The sequence below is a fragment of the Dasypus novemcinctus genome, chromosome X, assembly GCF_030445035.2.
Source record: "Dasypus novemcinctus isolate mDasNov1 chromosome X, mDasNov1.1.hap2, whole genome shotgun sequence".
Lineage (NCBI taxonomy): Eukaryota > Metazoa > Chordata > Mammalia > Cingulata > Dasypodidae > Dasypus > Dasypus novemcinctus.
In genome coordinates, this window is record NC_080704.1 from 122,471,995 (window position 1) to 122,490,960 (window position 18,966).

General features: G+C 37.9%; 1 pseudogene; it reads left to right on the forward strand.

Annotated features, from left to right (window-relative positions):
* The first annotated feature begins 6,123 nt into the window (after positions 1 to 6,123).
* Positions 6,124 to 18,966, forward strand: part of LOC101436103 (glutamine synthetase pseudogene) — a 71,175-nt pseudogene continuing 58,332 nt past the window's right edge.

The following is an 18,966-nucleotide window of genomic DNA, read 5'->3' on the forward strand; positions in this document are numbered from 1 at the left end:
AACTGAATAAGAAATAAATGAAAGGACATTTTATGTTCATGGAATGGAAGACTCATTATCATTAATATGTCAATTCTCCCCAAAATGATTTACAGATTCAACACAATCCCAATGAAAATCCCAACAGTCTTTATTGCAGAAGTGGAACAACCAATTATCAAATTTATTTGGAAGGGTAAGGGAACCCAAAGAGCCAAAAAGATCTTAAAAAAGAAGAGCAAAATTAGACAACTCTCACTTCTCGATGTTAAAGCCTATAACTTAGCGACAATGCTAAAAACAGCCTGGTCCTGGCATAAAAAGAGACACTTTGACCAATGGATCCAAATCAAGAACTCAGAAATAGACCCTCACATCTATAGTCAAGTGATTTTTGACAAAGCTCTCACGCCCTCCCACCTGGGACAGAATAGTCTAGTCAACAAATGGTGCTGGAAAAACTGAATATCCATATCCAAAAGAAAGAAAGAGGACCAGTATCTCATACTTTATACAAAAATTAACTCGAAATGGATCAAGGAACTAAATATTAAAGTGACAACCATAAAATTCCTAGAAGAAAATGTTGTGGTAGGTGGAAGCTTCTTAAATCTTACACTTGAATCATGAGCAACAAAATAAAAAATAGATAAATGGGACCTCCTCAAAGTTAAATACTTTTGCACCTAAAAGGAATTTGTCAAAGAGTGTTTGGCAATCACATATCTGATAAGAGTTTAATACCCATGATATAAAAAGAGATCATACAACTCAGCAATAAAAAGGCAAATTACCCAATTAAAAATTGGGCAAAAGAATTGAAAATACAATTGTCCAAAGAAAAAATACAAATGGTGAAGAAACACATGAGAAAATGTTCAAACTCACTAGCAATTAGGGAAATGCCAATCAAAACTACAATGAGATCTCATTTCTCAGCTATCAGACTGGCCACTATTAAAAAGTTGAAAAACTGTAAATGTTGAAGAGGATGTAGAAAGATAGAATGCTTATTCATTATTTTTATTTGACTTTTTTATTGTTTTATTCAAAAATAAATAGATCACACAAAACGTTATGTTGAAAAACATAAGATGTTCACATATACCCCACTCCCCAACCAATCCCCTGACTCCTTCCCATCAACATCCCCTTTCATCAGTAAGGCACAATAATTGCATTTGGTGAATACACCCGGAGCACTGCCACACTGCATGGACCATAGTTTGCATTGTAGTTCACACTCTCCTCCAGACTATCCAGTGGGTTTTGATAGGATATACAATATCCTGTATCTGTCCCTGCAATAATGGTCAGGACAAATCCAAGTCCTAAAAATGCCCCATATCACACTTCTTCCTCCCTCTCCCTGCCTTCAGCAACTCCTGTGGTCACTATCTCCACACCAATGATACAATTTCTACCATTGCTAGAGTCACAACCTGTTCTATAGTAGAATACAAGCAAGTCCTCTCCAATCCATATTATATTCCTCCATCCTGTGAACGCTGGGATGGTGATGTCCACTCCACCTCTAAACCAAGAGAGAGCTTAGATCTCACATGGCTAATGGATGCAATTCTCCTGCTTGCAATTCTGGGCACTCTTGGTTCCCTGGTGTGGTGGTTGTCCATTCTCACCTCCCCATCAGCTGACCTGGGTAAGTCCATCGAACTGGACAGTAGGTGTTGCAACTCTGCTGAGCTCAGGACCCAGCATGCACATGGACAGTCCAGAGATTCAATTCTCCTGAGCATACAGAAACCCCAGGCTCAATCACAGTTTCAGTAAAAGTGACAGAAGAGTCATATTTAGAGAGGTTACATCTGAACCCAACTTCATCAAAATCAGGAGCACAAATTCCAAAGTAGGGTTCCTTGGCAAGGCAATGAAATCCAGTGCCATCTGTCATAACTGTAGAACCTGTGTGTTTCCACAGCCCTTAAGAGCAAAATACCTGGGGTTGTATCTACTTTGACTGTCTCTGGGATCCTGCTGATATGAGTGTAAGTGTGCATACACTTCTGATGACCTCCAGACTCATTTTGAGTTTCTTAGCCACATAAATTCATTTCTCTTTATCATTTACCCATTTTATTCAAGGTATTTTTCTAGTTGCTTCACCAGCTAGTGATGGTAGTAATCCCTTGTTGCCAAGGAGGCTCATCCTTGGGAGTCATGTCCCACACTGGAGAGAAGGTAAAGCATTTTCATGCTGAGTTTGTCTTAGAGAATGGCCACATGTGAGCAACATGGAGGCTCTCAGGAGGTAACTTTTAGGTACCCTGCAGCTCTAGGCCTAGTTGAAATTTCAAGCACACAAGCTCATAAGCATAGTCATCAGTATCATGAGCCCATCATTGGCCATTCTTCTTCATTGGTCTTTGCCCTTGCACTTGGGGGATTGTTGCTGTTCCATTGAGGAATGCAACAGACCTCCCCAGGATGGAAACTCAACACTCCCTCAGTTGTCATCTGTAACTCTATCAACTATTGGATGGGGCTTTGCAGGCTTGAGGGAGCTAGGGTTGGAAGGATAGGTCAGATGATCCATGGAATTGGAGGGAGGGTATGGGAACAGTGAGCAAACATGGGAGATTGTCAGGTGCATGGTTGAAAATATCATGTTTAGATAACTCTTTAGAAAATATAATAAGGAAGCGTTCCTTATTTAATGTGTTTGACAGGGAGCATCTGGCACAGGGTGTACCTGGGGCAGGTTTCTAGGGAGTGTGTGAGTGTTCCTCTTGTCATATTGTGTTATATCAGTGGACAAAGACACATACAATGTTCAGGAAAGTGTTGTAACCCCATCTTGTGGAGACCTGATGCTTCAAACAGAGGAGAGGGTGTCTCTCAAGAGAATGGGTGGCTCCCAATGGGGGAGTACAGACTAGAGTGTCAAGCCCTCCATATTGTTTTAATTATCTATGAGTCTTGTTCTTCAAGCAGTGAAGCTTGGTTGTCACTGTGGACACTGAGGGGAAGGGGAGAGAGGAATATGATAGATGGAAGTGGGGGTCTAGGGGGCAATGGAACTGTTCCACAAGATCATGCAATGATGGATATAAGCCATTGAAATTTCACCAAAAATTTATAAAATGTAAACCACAATGCAAAGTATAATATAAGCAAAAATTGAGAAAAGTGTATAGTCTAAAATATAAACCATAATGTAAGACATAATGGAACCATGGTTAGTAGCTATATTACAATATCTGTACATCAGCTGTAGCATACAACATCCACATGTAAAAAGATCATTGCTGGGGAAGGGGGAAAAGGACTTGATATTGGGTATATGGGAGGCCCTGTATTGTATATGTGATTTAACTGTGATATAAAACTTTTTAGAAGACAAAATTAAAAATGAAAAATAAAGGATGTAGACACTGAAGAAGGAATGGAAGAGATTGCCTTGCCCCTGTACATGCAGGGCAACACCTATTACTGTGATGAAAGGCAAAATGTGAAAAACAAGTTTTATGATAGTTTTCATTTTTTAATACCCCAATTTATTTTTTACTTTATTTTAGTTTTTGTAAATTATTATGTATTCCATTTCTAATCTTTAAATTTGTCAATACTACTTCATTTTCCTACTAATTAATTTTGTCAATATATTAGACTTCATTTTTGAAGAAGTTTTGGATCACTAAGGGGTTCAATTATGGCAGGGGAAGAACACTGGTGTGGGGTGTCATTGATAGGGGATGCATGGGTGGGAGGGAGTTCTCCAGGGCGTGCATGTAGGGTACATAGATATGTTCAGATATTTGTTGGGTTTTGTCTTATCACTGTTAGTGGGAATGCTGAATGGTGCAGCCACTGTGGAGGACTGTTCGGCAGTTCCTAAGGAAGTTTAATATCGACGTGCCATGAGAACTGGCCATTCTATTACTAGGGATATGCCTAGAAGAACCGAGAGCAGAGGCATGAACAGACATCTGCAGACCAATGTTCACAGTCACGTTACAAACATTGCCAAACGTTGGAAACATTCCAGGTGTCCATCAACTAATAAATGGATAAATAAATCATGATATTTATACACAATGGAATGTTATGCAGCAGTAAGAAGAAATGAAGTCATGAAGCATATGACAACATGGATGTATCTGGAGGATATTATATTGAGCGAAGCAAGCCAGGCACTCTATAATTGTGTATTATTAACTACATATATAGTGTAAAGTTATGGAGTTAGTAATTAGAGTATAGGTCACCAGAAAATGGAATAAAGGTATAGAATGAAATGTTGAGGGTTAGTAAGTGCATAACTGGCAAAAAAAGCTTGTTTGCAAAACTTTGGAAATGAATAGAAATGGTTAAAGCAAATCATGGTGTTTGTGACTATCAATACTTGTATGGCTAAGACTGGTTGAAAGGGAATAGTCTAAGGTCATATATATTTCTAGAGGGAAAGCTAAAACTGTAACATGGAGCTCTATAAAATACTAAAACCTCATGAAAATCAAGAATATGGGTGATATTGCGTAGATGAGGCTGTTTTTTCAAACTATAAATACACATATACTAGAGAGAAGGAAAAACAATAGCAGCTATGTACAGCAAGGGAAGCATAGAGAGATTGAGAGGTGATGAGATTTGGTTGTTTGTTATTTGTTTATTATTATTTATTGGAATAATGAAAATACTCTAAGAATGATTGAAGTAATTAATGCACAAATATGTGATTACAATGAATACCATTGGTTGTACACATTCGATGGGTTTATGATTTATTAATATGTATCAAACATTGATTTGTTAATAAAAATTCAACCTACTTTGTGCACTAGCATCCCCTTCTCAACACTCCATTCTATCTTCCATTCATTGGTTGATAAACATTTAGGTTGTTTCAAAATTTTGGCAATTATGAATACTGCCGCTATGAACATTGGTGTGCAAATTAGTTTGTACCCCTGATTTTAGTTCTTCTGAATATATTCCTAGAAGCAAAATTGCTGGATCAGAAGGCTGTTCTATATTTAGCTTCTTCTGGAGCTGCCAAACTGTCCTCCACTGAAACTGCACCATTCTATATTTGTACCAAAAGTGAAGGAGTGTCCTGTTTCTCCACAATTTCTTCAGTGTTTAGTTTTCTCTGCTTTTTGAAAAATATTGATGATTCTATAAAGTGTGCAATATTTCATTGTAGTAGTGATTGCATTTCCCTAATAGCTAGGAATTTTTGAACATCTTTTAAGTGCATTTTGCCCATTTGAATTTCTTCGTTGGTAAATTTTCAGTTCAAGTCTTTCGCCCATTTTTTAATTGGAATGCCTGTCTTTTTATTGGTGATCTTTTTATATAACATGGAAATCTAACCCTAATAGGATATGTAGTTTCCAAATATTTTATTCCATTGAGTAGGCTGTCTTTTCAATGTCTTGACAAAAGTGCTTTGACGCCCAAAAGCATTTAATATGGTGGACGCCAATTTATTTTTTTAAAAATATATTTTTTAAAGATACATAGATCACATAAAATGTTACATTAAAAAATATTAGGTTCCCATATACCCCACTCCACACCCCACCCCAATCCTCCCACATCAACAACCTCTTTCATTAGAGTGACACATTCATTGCATTTGATTAATACATTTTGCAGCACTGCTACACAGCATGGATTATAGTTTCCATTGTAGTTTACACTCTCCCCCAGTCCACTCAGTGGGTTATGGCAGGATATGTAACATCCTGCATCTGTTCCTGCAATATAATTCAGGACAACTCCAAGTCCCCAAAATACCCACATATTACACCTCTTCTTCCTTCTCCCTGACCTTAGTAACTCTAGTGTTCACTTTTCTCCACATCACTGGTATAATATCTTCCATTGTTAGAGTCACAATAATTCTATAGTAGAACACCAGTAAGCCCAACGTTTTCCATATTTAAGTCCTCCATCCTGAGGACCCTGGGAAGGCGATGTCCACTCCACCTCTAAATCGAGAGGGGACTTAGATCCCACATGGCTAATAGATGGGATTCTCCTGCTTGCAGTTCTAGACTCTCTTGGTTCCCTGGTGTGGTGGTTGACCATCTTCACCTCTCTGTTAGCTGACCTGTGTAAGTCCAATGAACAGAAGAGTAGGTGTTTCAACTCTGCTGAGGCTCAGGGCCCAGCGGGCACATGGCTGTTCCAGACATTCAAGTCTCCCGAGTATACAACAACCCCAGAGCTGGCCACACGTTCAGTAAAAGTGACAGAAGTGGCATGTCTAGAGAGTTCATATCTGAGTCCATCGCCATCACACTCAGGTTCACAAATTCCAAAGTAGGTCCCACTGCCAAGACACTGAACTCCAGAACCATCTACCATTACTTTAGGACCTTGGTGTGTCACTCAAGCACTGAGGCAAGAAACAGATATAAAAGACATCCAAATTGGAAAGGAAGAAGTCAAAATTTCACTCTTTGCAGATGACATGATCCTATATGTAGAAAGCCCTGAGAAATCTACAACAATTGCCTACGAATAAATTTAATTAAACATGTAAAAAACTTTTACACAGAAAAATACACAACACTGTTAAAGAAAATTTAAAAAAAGACTTAAATAAATGGAAGCATATTCCCTGTTCATGGATAGAAATACTAAATATCATAACAGGGAGGTGAAGATGGTCAACCAGCACACGAGGGAACTGAGAGTGCTGACAACTGCAAACAGGGTAATTGCATCCATCATCCATGTGGAATCTAAACCCCCTCTTGATAAAGAGGTGGAGAGGACATCAGCATCCCCGGGTCCACAGGATGGAGGAATAAAATATGGATTAGGGTGGACTTACTGATATTCTACTATGGAATTATTGTTATTAGTAATGGAAGAAATTGTAACATTGATATGGAGGAAGTGGCTATGGTAGTTACTGAGGGCAGGGAGAGGGAAGAAGAGATGTGATGTAGGGGCATTGTGGGACTTGGAGTTGTCCTAAAAGATATTGCTGGGACAGATGCTGGACATTGTATATCCTGCTATAACCCACTGAGTGGACTGGGGGAGAAGGTCAACTACAATATAAACTATTATCCATGTGGTGCAGCAGTGCTCCAAAATGTATTCACGAAATGCAATGAATGTGCCACAATGATGAAAGAGTTTGTTGGTGTGGGAGGAGTGGGGTGAGGGAGGGTATATGGGAACCTCTTATAGTTTTTGAATGTAACAATTTTAAGATCTATGTATCTTCAAAAATACAATAAAAATTGATCAGAGTGGGGGGTGGGGAGTGGGGTATATGGGGGAGTGGGGAGTGGGGTATATTATGTTTTTTAATGTAATGTTTTGTGTGATCTATTAAATTTAAAAAGATAATTAAAATGAAAAAAGACAAAATGATAGGGTCAATTATCAGGCTGAATATCATTACGTATGAACTCAATATATCTTAGATATAATCAGTAATTTATTAACAGATAAACAATAGAAACGTAAATAAAGAAAAACAAAAACATATATAAAGAGAGGTCACATTGGGAATTTGGTTTGACTTGAAGATTATTTTGTTCACAAATACTAAGATAGGCAGAAATGTATGTATAGATTGAAAATAGATTATATTGGATCAGCAGGATAAAAGTATAATGGAGAATTTTAAAATTTGTGTTACAAATGCCTGAGACAGCTGGGCTAAGTGCTCAGCTACTGAAATTATATATTTGGCCAATGTTAAAAGCTACAAAGATAATTATGTGAAAATAAAACATGCAAAAACAAGGATGATATGGGGGAAAAATGATGTCTATACTACCCAAACTGATCTGCACATTTAATGCAATCCCAATAAAAATCAACACAGCATTTTTTATTAAACTGGAAAAGCTAAATATGGAAGTTATTTGTAAGGGAATGAGGCCCTGAAGATCCAAAGACATATTGAAAAAGAAAAAAAAAATGACATCAGAGGAATCACACTACCTGACTTTAAAACATACTACAAAGCCATAGTGGTCAAAATGGCATGGTATTGGCACAAGGACAGACATATTGAACAATGAATCCAAATTGAGAGTTCTGATATAGATACTCACACATACAGTCATCTGATATTCAACAAGGCAACCAAGCCCACTCAACTGGAAAAGAATGGCCTCTTCAACAAATGGTGTTTGGAGAAGTGGATATCCTTATGCAAAAGAATGAAAGAGGAATACCATGTCACACCTTATCAAAAAATGAACTCAAGATGGATCAAAGATCTAAATATAAGAGCCAAGACCATAAAGACCTAGGAAGACAATGTAGGGAAGCACCTACAGGACCTTGTAGTAGGAAATGGCCTCATGAACTTCACACCCAAATTGAGAGCAATGAAAGAAAAAAATAGATAAATGGAACTTCCTCAAAATTAATGCCTTTTGCACCTCAAAGGAGTTTATCAAGAAAGTGAAAAGAGAACCTATCCAATGGCAGAAAATATTTGGTAACTTTATATCTGACAGAAGCCTAATATGCAGCATATATAAAGAAATCCTGTATCTCTAAAATAAAAAGACAAAGAACCCATTTTAAAAATTGGCAACAAATTTGAAAAAAATGCTTCTCCAAAAAAGAAATACAAATGGCTAAATGCACATGAAAAGATGCTCAACATCACTAGCTATTAGGGAAATGCAAATCAAAACTACAATGAGATACCATCTTGCACCCATTAGACTGGTGGCTATTAAAAAAAGTGAGGACTACAACTGTTGGAGAGGACGTAGGGGAAGGGGAGCCCTCATCCACTGCTGCTAGGAATGTAGAAGGATCCAGCTTTTCTGAAGGACAGTTTGGCAGTTCCTCAAAAAAGTAGCTATTGATTTGCCATGACCCAGCAATTCCACTACTGGGTATATACCCAAAAGAACTGAAAACAAGGACATAAACTGACATATACACACCAATATTCATAGCAGCATTATTCACTATTGCCAAAAGTTGGAATCAACCCAAATGCCCATCAACAAATGAATGGATAAGCAAAATGTGGCATATACATATATTGGAATACTACTCAGCTGTAAGAAGGAATACAGTACTAACACATGGGATAACATGGATGAATCTTGAGGACCTTATGTTGAGTGAAGCAAGCCAGGCATTTAAGGAAAAATACTACATGACCTCTTTCATATGAATTAAGCAAATCATCCTGTCTCAGAGAGCTAGAGACTGGAAAATAGACTTAAAGGAAATAAGGGGGAGAGGAAGGTTGTGAGCCAATGCCTACATGAGCAAAATCTATGATAAATTGTAGGTAAGTAGTTGTGTAGGATGCCGCTTTAATCTATTTTCTCTTTCATTTCTTGCGCTTTGGGTGTAAGGTTTAACCAACCACCACCTACCACAAGATCCCTTTTTCCCCTTCCCCTTCCCCTCTCCCTCCCCCTCCTCCCAACCTACTGTTTTGGCTGTTTGTGTCAATTTACTGTGTGATCTTCTGTATCTATTTCTCTTTTTGTCTTCTCTTCACATATTTTCTCCTGTAGGATTCACAAGATTAGAAGCTGGGGATCTCTGACGTGGAGAGAGGTTCCCTGTCAGCTGAGCCATCTCAGTTTCTGGTTTCTGCTGTACTTCTCCTTGACTCTCCTCTTATTCTCTCTTTTGTTATGTCATCATCTTGCTTAGTGACTCACTTCCATGGGCACTGGCTCACGCTCACAGGCACTCGGCTCGCAATGCAGTTACTTGGCTCACTATGTGGGCACTCACAAGGGCAACTGGTTCACTGCGCAAGCACTTGCATGGACACTCAGCTCACCGTACAGGCAGTCACATGAGCATTAGGCTCAGGGCGCAGACACTGGCTTGCCATATGGGCACTGGCTCCCCATGCAGGCATGCTTTCTTTTTTTTTAACCAGGAGGACCCAGGGATCAAACCCAGGTACTCCCAGATGGTAGACAGAAGCATTATCAATTGAGCCACATCCACTTCCCATGACATTTTTTTTAAGATTTATTTATTTTTTATTTATTTCTCTCCCCTTCCCCCCCCAATTTTCTGTTCTCTGTGTCCATTCGCTGTGTGTTCTTCTGTGTCCACTTGTGTCAGCAGCACCCAGAATCTGTGTCTCGTTTTGTTGCGTCATCTTGCTGCATCAGCTCTCCATGTGTGTGGTGCCATTCCTGGGCAGGCTGCAGTTTTTTGCACTGGGTGGCTCTCCTTACAGGGCACACTCCTTGTGTGTGGGGCTTCCCTACAGAGGGGACACCCCTGCGTGGCACAGCACTCCTTGCGTGCATCAGCACTGTGTGTGGGCCAGCTCATTACATTGGTCAGGAAGCCCTGGGTTTGAACCTTGGACCTCCCATGTGGTAGGCGGATGCCCTATCCATTGGGAAAATCTGCTTCCCCCCACAAGATCTTGAAGATGTTTCCCTACAGTTTCTATTGAGAGTATTATGATTCTAGCTTTTATATTAGGCCTTTGATCTACTTTGGGTTTCATTCTTGTATAAGGTGAGATATAGAGGTTTGCTTTCTTTCTTTTGGCAGTTGTCCTTGCACCATTTGTTGAATGAACTGTTCTGACCCAGCTGAGTGGGTTTCTCAACCTTGTCAAAAATCCTTTGACCATAGATGTCAGAGTCTGTTTCTGAACTCTCAATCTGATTCCATTGGTCAATATGTCTATCTTTTTTGCCACTGCAATATTGTTTGACCACAAGAGCTAAATAATATACTTTTAAGTCAGGAAGTTAGAGTCCTCCAACTTTGATCTTTTTGAAGACATTTTTGGCTATTTGGGACCACTTACCTTTCCAAGTAAATTTTATAAATGGCTTTTCCAGTTCTGCAGGAAAAACAAAGGCTGTTGGAAATTTTATTGGAATTGCATTGAATCTGTAAATCACCTTGGGTAGAATAGACATTTTAATATTTAGCCTTCTAATCCATGAAGACAGAATTTACTTCCATTTATTTAGGTCTTCTTTGGTTTCTTTTGGTAATGTTTTGTAGTTTTCTAAATACAGGACCTTTATTACCTTGGTTAAGTTTATTACTAAATATTTGATTCTTAGTCAGTACTGTAAATGGAATTTTTTTCCTCAGATTCCTCATTAGTTCTGCATATGAATGCTCCTGATTCTTGTATATTAATCTGTATTCCACCACTTTGCTGAATGTGTCTATTAGCTCTTGTAATTTTGTTGTGAATTTTTTGAGATTCTCTAGAAATAGGATCATATCTTCAGTGAATAGTGAATGATTTAATTCTTCCTTTCCTATCAGTGTGCATTTTATTTATTTTCCTTGCCTAATTGCACCAGCTAGCACTTCTTGAACAATTTTGAATAATAGTGGTGACAGTGGTCATCTGTGTCTTGTTCTCAATTTCAATGGGAATGCTTTCCTTCTTTCAGCATTGAATATAGTGTTGCATATGGATTTTTCATATATGCCCTTTATCATGCTAAGAAATTTTCCTTCTATTTCTACACTTTAGGACATTTTTTATTAAGAAAGTATGTTGGATTTGTCAAATGAATTTTCTGCATCATTCAATATGATCATATGATTTTTCTTTGATTTATTAATGTGGCATATTACAATGACTGATATTCTTGTGTTGAACCACCCTTGAATACCTGAGATAAACTCCATTCAGTCCTGATGTATAATTACTTAATGTGCTGTTGGATTTGATTAGCAAGTATTTTTTTTTTGATGACTGTTTCAATCTCTTTACATGTGATTGTTTTGCTGAGGTCTTCTATTTCTTCCGGGGTTAGTGCAGATTGTTCGTATGTTTCTAGGAATTTGTCCATTTCATCCACATCATCTAATTTGTTAGCCTACAGTATGTCATAGTGTCCTTTTCTGATCACTTTTATTTCTGTGGGGTCAGTGATAATGTTACTCCTCATATTTCTGGTTTTATTATTTAAATCATCTGTAGTTTTTCTTTGTGAAAATGTTTGTCAATTTTATTGTTCTTGAAGAACCAACTTTTAGTTTTGTTGATTCTTTCTACTGTTTCTTTTTCTCAGTATCTCTCATTTCTGTTCTCATCTTTGTTATTGCTTTCCTTCTTCTTGCTTTGGGATTAATTTGCTGTTCTTTTTCTGGTTGTTCGAGGTGTGCCGTTTGGTCTTTGACTTTACCTTTTCTTCTTTTATACTGTAAGCATATAGAGTTTTAATTTTCTCTCTCAGCACTGCCTTAACTGCATCCCATTGTTTCAGCATGCTGTGGTCTCTTTTTCATTGGTCTTGATTTATTTATGGAGTTCTCTTGCAATTTCTTCTTTGACTGATTGTTTAATATTGTGTTGGATAACTTCCATATATTTGTAAATTTTCCCTTTCTCTGCCTGTTATTAATTTCCAGCTTAACTTCATTAAGATCAGAGAAAGTGCTTTGCATAAGTTCAATCCTTTTAAATATACTGAAGCCTGTTTGTTACCCAATATATGGTCTATCTTGGAGAAGGACCAATGAACATTTGAGAAGAATATACATCCTGCTGTTTGGAGGTGTGTTATTTTATATAAGTCTGTTAGGTGTAGTTCACTTATATTATTCAAGCTCTCTATTTCCTTATAGCATCTCTCTCCAGATGTCTGGCTAATGATGAGAGTGGTGTATTGAAGTCTCCTACCATTATTGTAGAGGCATCTATTTCTTCGTTGACTTTTATTAGTGTTTGCCTTATGTATTTTGGTCATGCTGGTTAGGTACATAATATTTATGATTGTTAATTATTTTTAGTCTCTTATTACTATAAAGTTTCTTTCTTTGCTTCCAATGATTTTGTCATTAAAATCTATTTTGTCTGATATTAGTGTAGCTATTCCAACACTTTTTTGTGTGTGTGTGTGTGTCTTGTCTAAATTCTATTTATTTTTATTTTTTATTTTTTATTGACTTTGTAATAATATTACATTAAAAATATATATATATATATGAGGTCCCATTCAACCCCACCACCCCCACCCCACCTCTCCCCCCTCCAGCAACACTCATTCCCATCATCATGACATATCCATTGCACTTGGTAAGCACATCCCTGGGCACCTCTGCACCTCATGGTCAATGGTTCACATCATGGCCCATACTCTCCCCCATTCCATCCAGTGGGCCCTGTGAGGATTTACACTGTCCGGTGACTGCCCCTGAAGCACCATCCAGGGCAGCTCCATGTCCCAAAGATGCCTCCACTTCTCATCTCCTCCCACCTTTCCCCATACCCATCAGCCACCATGTCCACTTTTCCCAATCCAATGCCACCTTTTCTATGTGGACACTGGATTGGTTGTGTCCATTGCACCTCTTCGGTTCCTGTTTGAATGGAATATCTTTTTCCAAACTTTTACTTTCATCTTATTTGTATTCTTGCTTCTAAGTTGAGCCTGTTGTAGACAGCATATGTATGGTATTTTTTTTGCCATTCTGCCAATCTGTGTCTTTTGATTGGGGAGTTCAATCAATTATCATTCAATGTTACTACTGTAAAGACATGTCTTACTGTATTCATTTTATTCTTTGACTTTCCATTATCATATTTTACTATTATATGTCTTTTTGCCTTTTTATTTACCCTTACTAATAATCTTCATTTCTGCATTCTTCTCCAAGCCTCTCTTCATTCCTTTCTTTTCCTTGCAGCCTGCAGCACTCCCTTTGGTATTTCTTTTAATTTTCTTATTTTAAAGAAACTTTAGATTACATAAATTGTATTTCTTGTACAACCTTTCTCATGTTGACAAATCTCTCAATTTGTCTATCTTTGAATATTTCAAGTTCACCTTGATTTTTGAAGGGAAGTTTTCCCAAATAACTAATTCTTGGCTGGCAGATTTTGTGTTTAGTATCTCAACTCTATCATATGACTCTCTTCTCTCCTCCATGGTTTCTGATGAGAAATCAGCACTTCATTTTACTGAGTGTCCTTACATGTGATGAATTGCTTTCCTCCTGCTGCTTTCAGAATACTATCTTTATCTCTGGCATTTGACATTCTGAATATCGTGTGTATCAGAGTATGCGCATTTAGATTTATTCTATTTGAAGTCCATTGTTATTCCTGAATAATGATATGTATGTCTTTAATAAGAACTGGGAAATTTTTGGCAATTATTTCCTCAAATATTCTTTCTGCTCCTTTTCCATTCTCTTCTCCTTCTGGGACTCCCATAACACATAGGTTTGTGTGTTTTATGCTATCATTCAATTCCGTGAGACCCTGTTCCATTTTTTTTCCCATTCATTTATCTTTTTGTTTTACTTTCTTTTCCAGTTCAGATGTTCCATCCTCCAACTCACTTATTCTCTCCTCAACCAAATCAAATCTGCTATTATATGTGTCTAATGTATTTTTAACTAATTTACTGAAGTATATCACACATACATAAACACACATAAACAATAAGTGGATAAAACAGTTGTAAACTTACAAAACAAACATATATTACATCATACAGGACTCTCATAACTCACCCTACCACCAATAACTTCCATTGTTGTTAAACCTTTTTAACTAATGTTTAGAGTATTGTCAAAATATTACTACTAACAGAAGTAATTTTCTGCCAACCAACCCTATTATTACTATCTTTGTATCATTTAAATAAGAACATACATAAAAAGTGTATAGTAAAAGTTGTAAATTTACAAAGCAAACATGCATAACATCATACAGGGGTCCCAAACATCAACCCTCCACCAACACCTTGCATTGTCATGAGATGTTTGTTAGAAATTATAAAAGAATATTGTCAAAATCATGCTACCAATCATAATTCTTATCATACATTTGGTGTGTTTGTCCAAAACCACCTTATTGTTATTTTTTATATAATTTTTTATGACAGAAGTTGTAAATTTTTAAAACAATCACATACATATGCAGCATTCCCAAACAACACACCTAAATCAAAACACCACACTGTGGTAGAACATTTTCTACAGATAAGATAATATCATCTGACTGTTATCATATCCATAGTGCACATTTGGCTCACATTTTCAACACTGCCTTATTACCAACACAGTACATCTTTTGCATAGATGCAAGAATATTTTATTATCACTACTAACCATGGTCCATAGGGCACTCCAACTGTATTTTTACCATGTTACTTCACAGTCCCATCACCCTGCAGTAGTGATATACATTTTCTCTCACTCACAAAGGACACTCTTGCATTTCTACCATCAACCACAATTCTCATCCATCTCTTCAGTTCCTAGATTATTCTCTAGCTTTTACATACCTAGACTACCATTTAGAGACTCATCCCCATTTATAAACTAACTGTTACTCACTGTATGTTACCATCCATTCTATCCATTTCCACACTTTCACAGTAAAGCTAATTAAAACTTCTACATACATCAAACATCAGTAGTTCCCTCAGTCCTCCTCTTATCTCCTTTAAGAATCCACCACCTACCACCAGGTTATGAAGAAATTTACCTACAATTTCTTCTAGAAATTTTATGGTTCTGCTTTTTTTTCCTAATGCTTTTGATCCATTTTTTGAGTCGATTTTTGGGTAAAGTGTGAAATAGGGGTCTCTCTTTCCTTCTTTCAGCTATGATATCCAATTCTTTCAGCACCATTTGTTGAATGGATTGTTCTGCTCTAGCTGTGTGAGTTTGACAGGTTAGTAAAAAATCACTTGACCATACATGTGAGGGTCTGTTTCTGAACCATCGATTTGGTTCCATTGGTCTAAGGTGTCCGACTTTCGGCCAATATCAGGCTGTTTTTACTACTATAGCTTGGTAATAAGATTTGAATTTTGGAGATGAGGACTCACTTTTCCTTTTTATGATATTTCTGGCTATTCATGACCCATTTCCCTTCCAAATAAATTTAATGGTTGTGTTTTCAATATTTTCTTTAATGTTGGTGGAATCTTTATCTGGATTGCATTTAATCTATATATCAACTTGAGTAGAATTGAAATCTTAATGATATTAAATCTTCCAATCCATGAACATGGAATGTTCTTCCAGATATTTAGGCCTTTTTTTTATTTCTTTTAACATTGAGCTGCACTTATCTGAATACAAGTGCTTTATATGGTTGGTTAAGTTTATTCCTGACTATTTGTGTTTTATCTGTCATATTTTATTTTAACCATTCTTTTGACTCTTTTCATTACTTTTGTTGCTAAAATCTTCATTTCTAGACTCTCTTCCAGGCCTCTCTTTCCTGTCTTTTCTTTTCAGGCTCTAGCACACCCTTTAGTATTTCCTGAAAATCTGGTTTCTTGCTTAGAAATTCTCTCAGTTTCTGTTTATCTATGAATATTTTAATCTCACCCTCATTTTGAAAGACAGTCTTGCCATGTATAAGATTCTTGGCTGGAAGTTTTTCTCTTGTAGTTTCTTAAATATATCAGACCACTGTTTTCTTGCCTCCATGGTTTCTGTTGAGAAATCAGCACTTAATCCTATTGGATATCACTTATATGTTATGCATTGTTTTTCTCTTGCTGTTCTCAGAATTCTTTCTTTGTGTTAGGCATTTGACATTCTGATGAGTATGTGTCTCGGAGTTGTTCTATTTGGATATTTTCTGATGGGAGTATGTTGTGCTTCTTGGACATGGATATCTATGTCCTTCAATGAGGTTGGGAAATTTTCTACCATTATTTCTTCAAATATTCCTTCTGCCCTTTTTCCCTTCTCTGCCCTCTCTGGGACACCCATGACATGTATGTTTGCACATCTTTTGCTGTCATTTAGTTCCCTGACACCTTGTTCATTTTTTTCCCATTCTTTTCTTCATCTGTTCTTTTACATGTTCACTTTCAGAGGCCATTTCTTCAAGCTCACCAATCCTTTCTTCTGCTTCCTCAAATCTGCTATGATATGATTCCCAAGTTTTTAAAATTTCATTTATTGCACCTTTCATTACCATAAGATCTGCTATTTTTCTGTATATGCTTTCAAATTATTCTTTGTGCTCATCCAGTGTCTTCTTAATATGTTTAATCTCTATAACCATCTCATTGAATTTATTAAGGAGAGTTGTTTGTACATCTATATTTAGTTGTCTCAACTCCTTTATGTCATCTGTAGGCTTATCTTGTTCCTTTAACTATGCCATAGCTTCCTGTTTCTTGGTGTAGATTGTAATTTTTTGTTGGTGTCTTTGCATTTCACTTACTCAAGTATTTATTCTGGGTGCAGTTTTTCTCTTTACTTTAGGGCTTCCTGCCCTTTCTCCCTTGCTAGTTGTGCAGTAAGAGCCCAGCATGTAGTTGGTGCTGTAAGCTGTGGAGGCGCAAGCTGCCCTCATTGTGCCAGGGAACAATGAAGCTTCTTCCAACTTTCTCCTTTACTAGGGGTAGGGACAGAGTCACAGCTGTTTGGAATACTGCAAGTAGTGCAGGCCTAGACTGTAGTTTCCCAGAGAGACTGATGGAGCTTCACACCTCTTTCTCCACTGCCTGGGGTGGCGATGGAGTTGCAAGTGTGGGCAGTAGTCCATGCAGTGCAGGTCCAAGATGACCACAGTTTCCCTGGTAGTCTTCCAATTTTCAATCTGTGCCAGCCAAACTTAACTGCAGTAATCTGGATAGGCTGCTGCAGGGCCTGCCAGTTTCCTCCCTATCAGAGGTGGGGCTGAAGCCTAGCTAGAGCTGCAGGCTAATCTGGGTGAAAGAAACTGGTTCTTACCATTACTGAGATTTTTGGTCCTGGCTTCCCCTCATGTTGGTGGAGGAGTCAAAATGACAGCCACTGGCCTCTTTTGGACTTAGGCAGATTCACACACCAGCTGTTCCCAGGGTTACATCTTAGCCAATTGAGCCTAACAATCAGTAGGAAAAATCGGTGGCCAACCATCTCCTCCTCCCCTGGTTTTGGGAAATGGTGCTTCCAACTCCAGCCACAGAATAGCTCCTACCACCAAAAAGGGATAATCACTAGCCTCCATTGGTTGGCCAGTAATTTCCTGTAGAGGCTGGCACAGATCCCCACAGCTTCCTCCCTGCTGGAGTTGGCACTTGCACGTAGGCAGGAGCTGCATTCTGATCTGGATGGAAAGAAGCTGGTTCCCACCAGCACTGGGATTTTCAGTCCACCCCACTTCCCCTCATGCCAGGCACAGAGTTAAGATAGCTGCTCCCAGCCTCTTTCTGGTTTGGACAAGCTCAAACTTAAGCTGTTCTCAGGATTATACTTTACCCCCTGAATTTACTCATCAGTAGCTGAATTTGGTGCCCAACTTTCTCTTCCTCCCCCTTTTTGGGAAGTGGAGCTTTCAATTCCAGCCATGGAGCTGCCCCCAAGGAAGCTTGTGCCTCCAGTGGAGAATGGGCACTGGCCTCCAGGTCATGCAGTGCTCTACTTAAGAGTCTTCTCTGCAGATGGGTAGTCTCCTCCTTCCATTCCTTCAAGGATCTTGCAGTATGCTCTTCTGGTCTCCTGCAGCCCCCAAACAGGTGCTTCAGCTAACTTCAGAGAGCTCTGGGTGATTGCTAACTGCTCTGTAGCAGGAACTGATTGTAGGAGCTCCTTACTATGTTGCCATCTTGCTGGTCTCCTCCTAATGTATTTTTAATATCATATATTGTGTCTTTCATTTCCATAAAGTCTATTACTTTGTGAAAGATTTCAAATTCTTCTTTATGTTCACCCAATGTCTTATTAATATCCTTTATCTCTTTAATCACGTTTTCCTTCAACTCATTGGATTGATTTAGGAAATTTGCATGAAATTCATCAATTTTTTAAAAAAATTCCAATGTCTTATCAGGATTTTAAATTTTCCTTTGACTAGGCCATATCTCCATGTTCCTTAGTACAGCTTGTGGATTTTTACGGATGAATAGGTATATGATTATGATGATGAATTTACTCTGGTGTTCAATTTCTGTTTCTTGCCTAGTGGTTTTGTTTCACAGTTCTTCTGTTTTTCATTCAATATATTCTAAATGCAATTCTCCACTGCACACTCCCTCCTCTCAGGACGGAAAATGTCACTACCCTCCCAGATAGCTGCCATCAGCCATGGGTTTTACT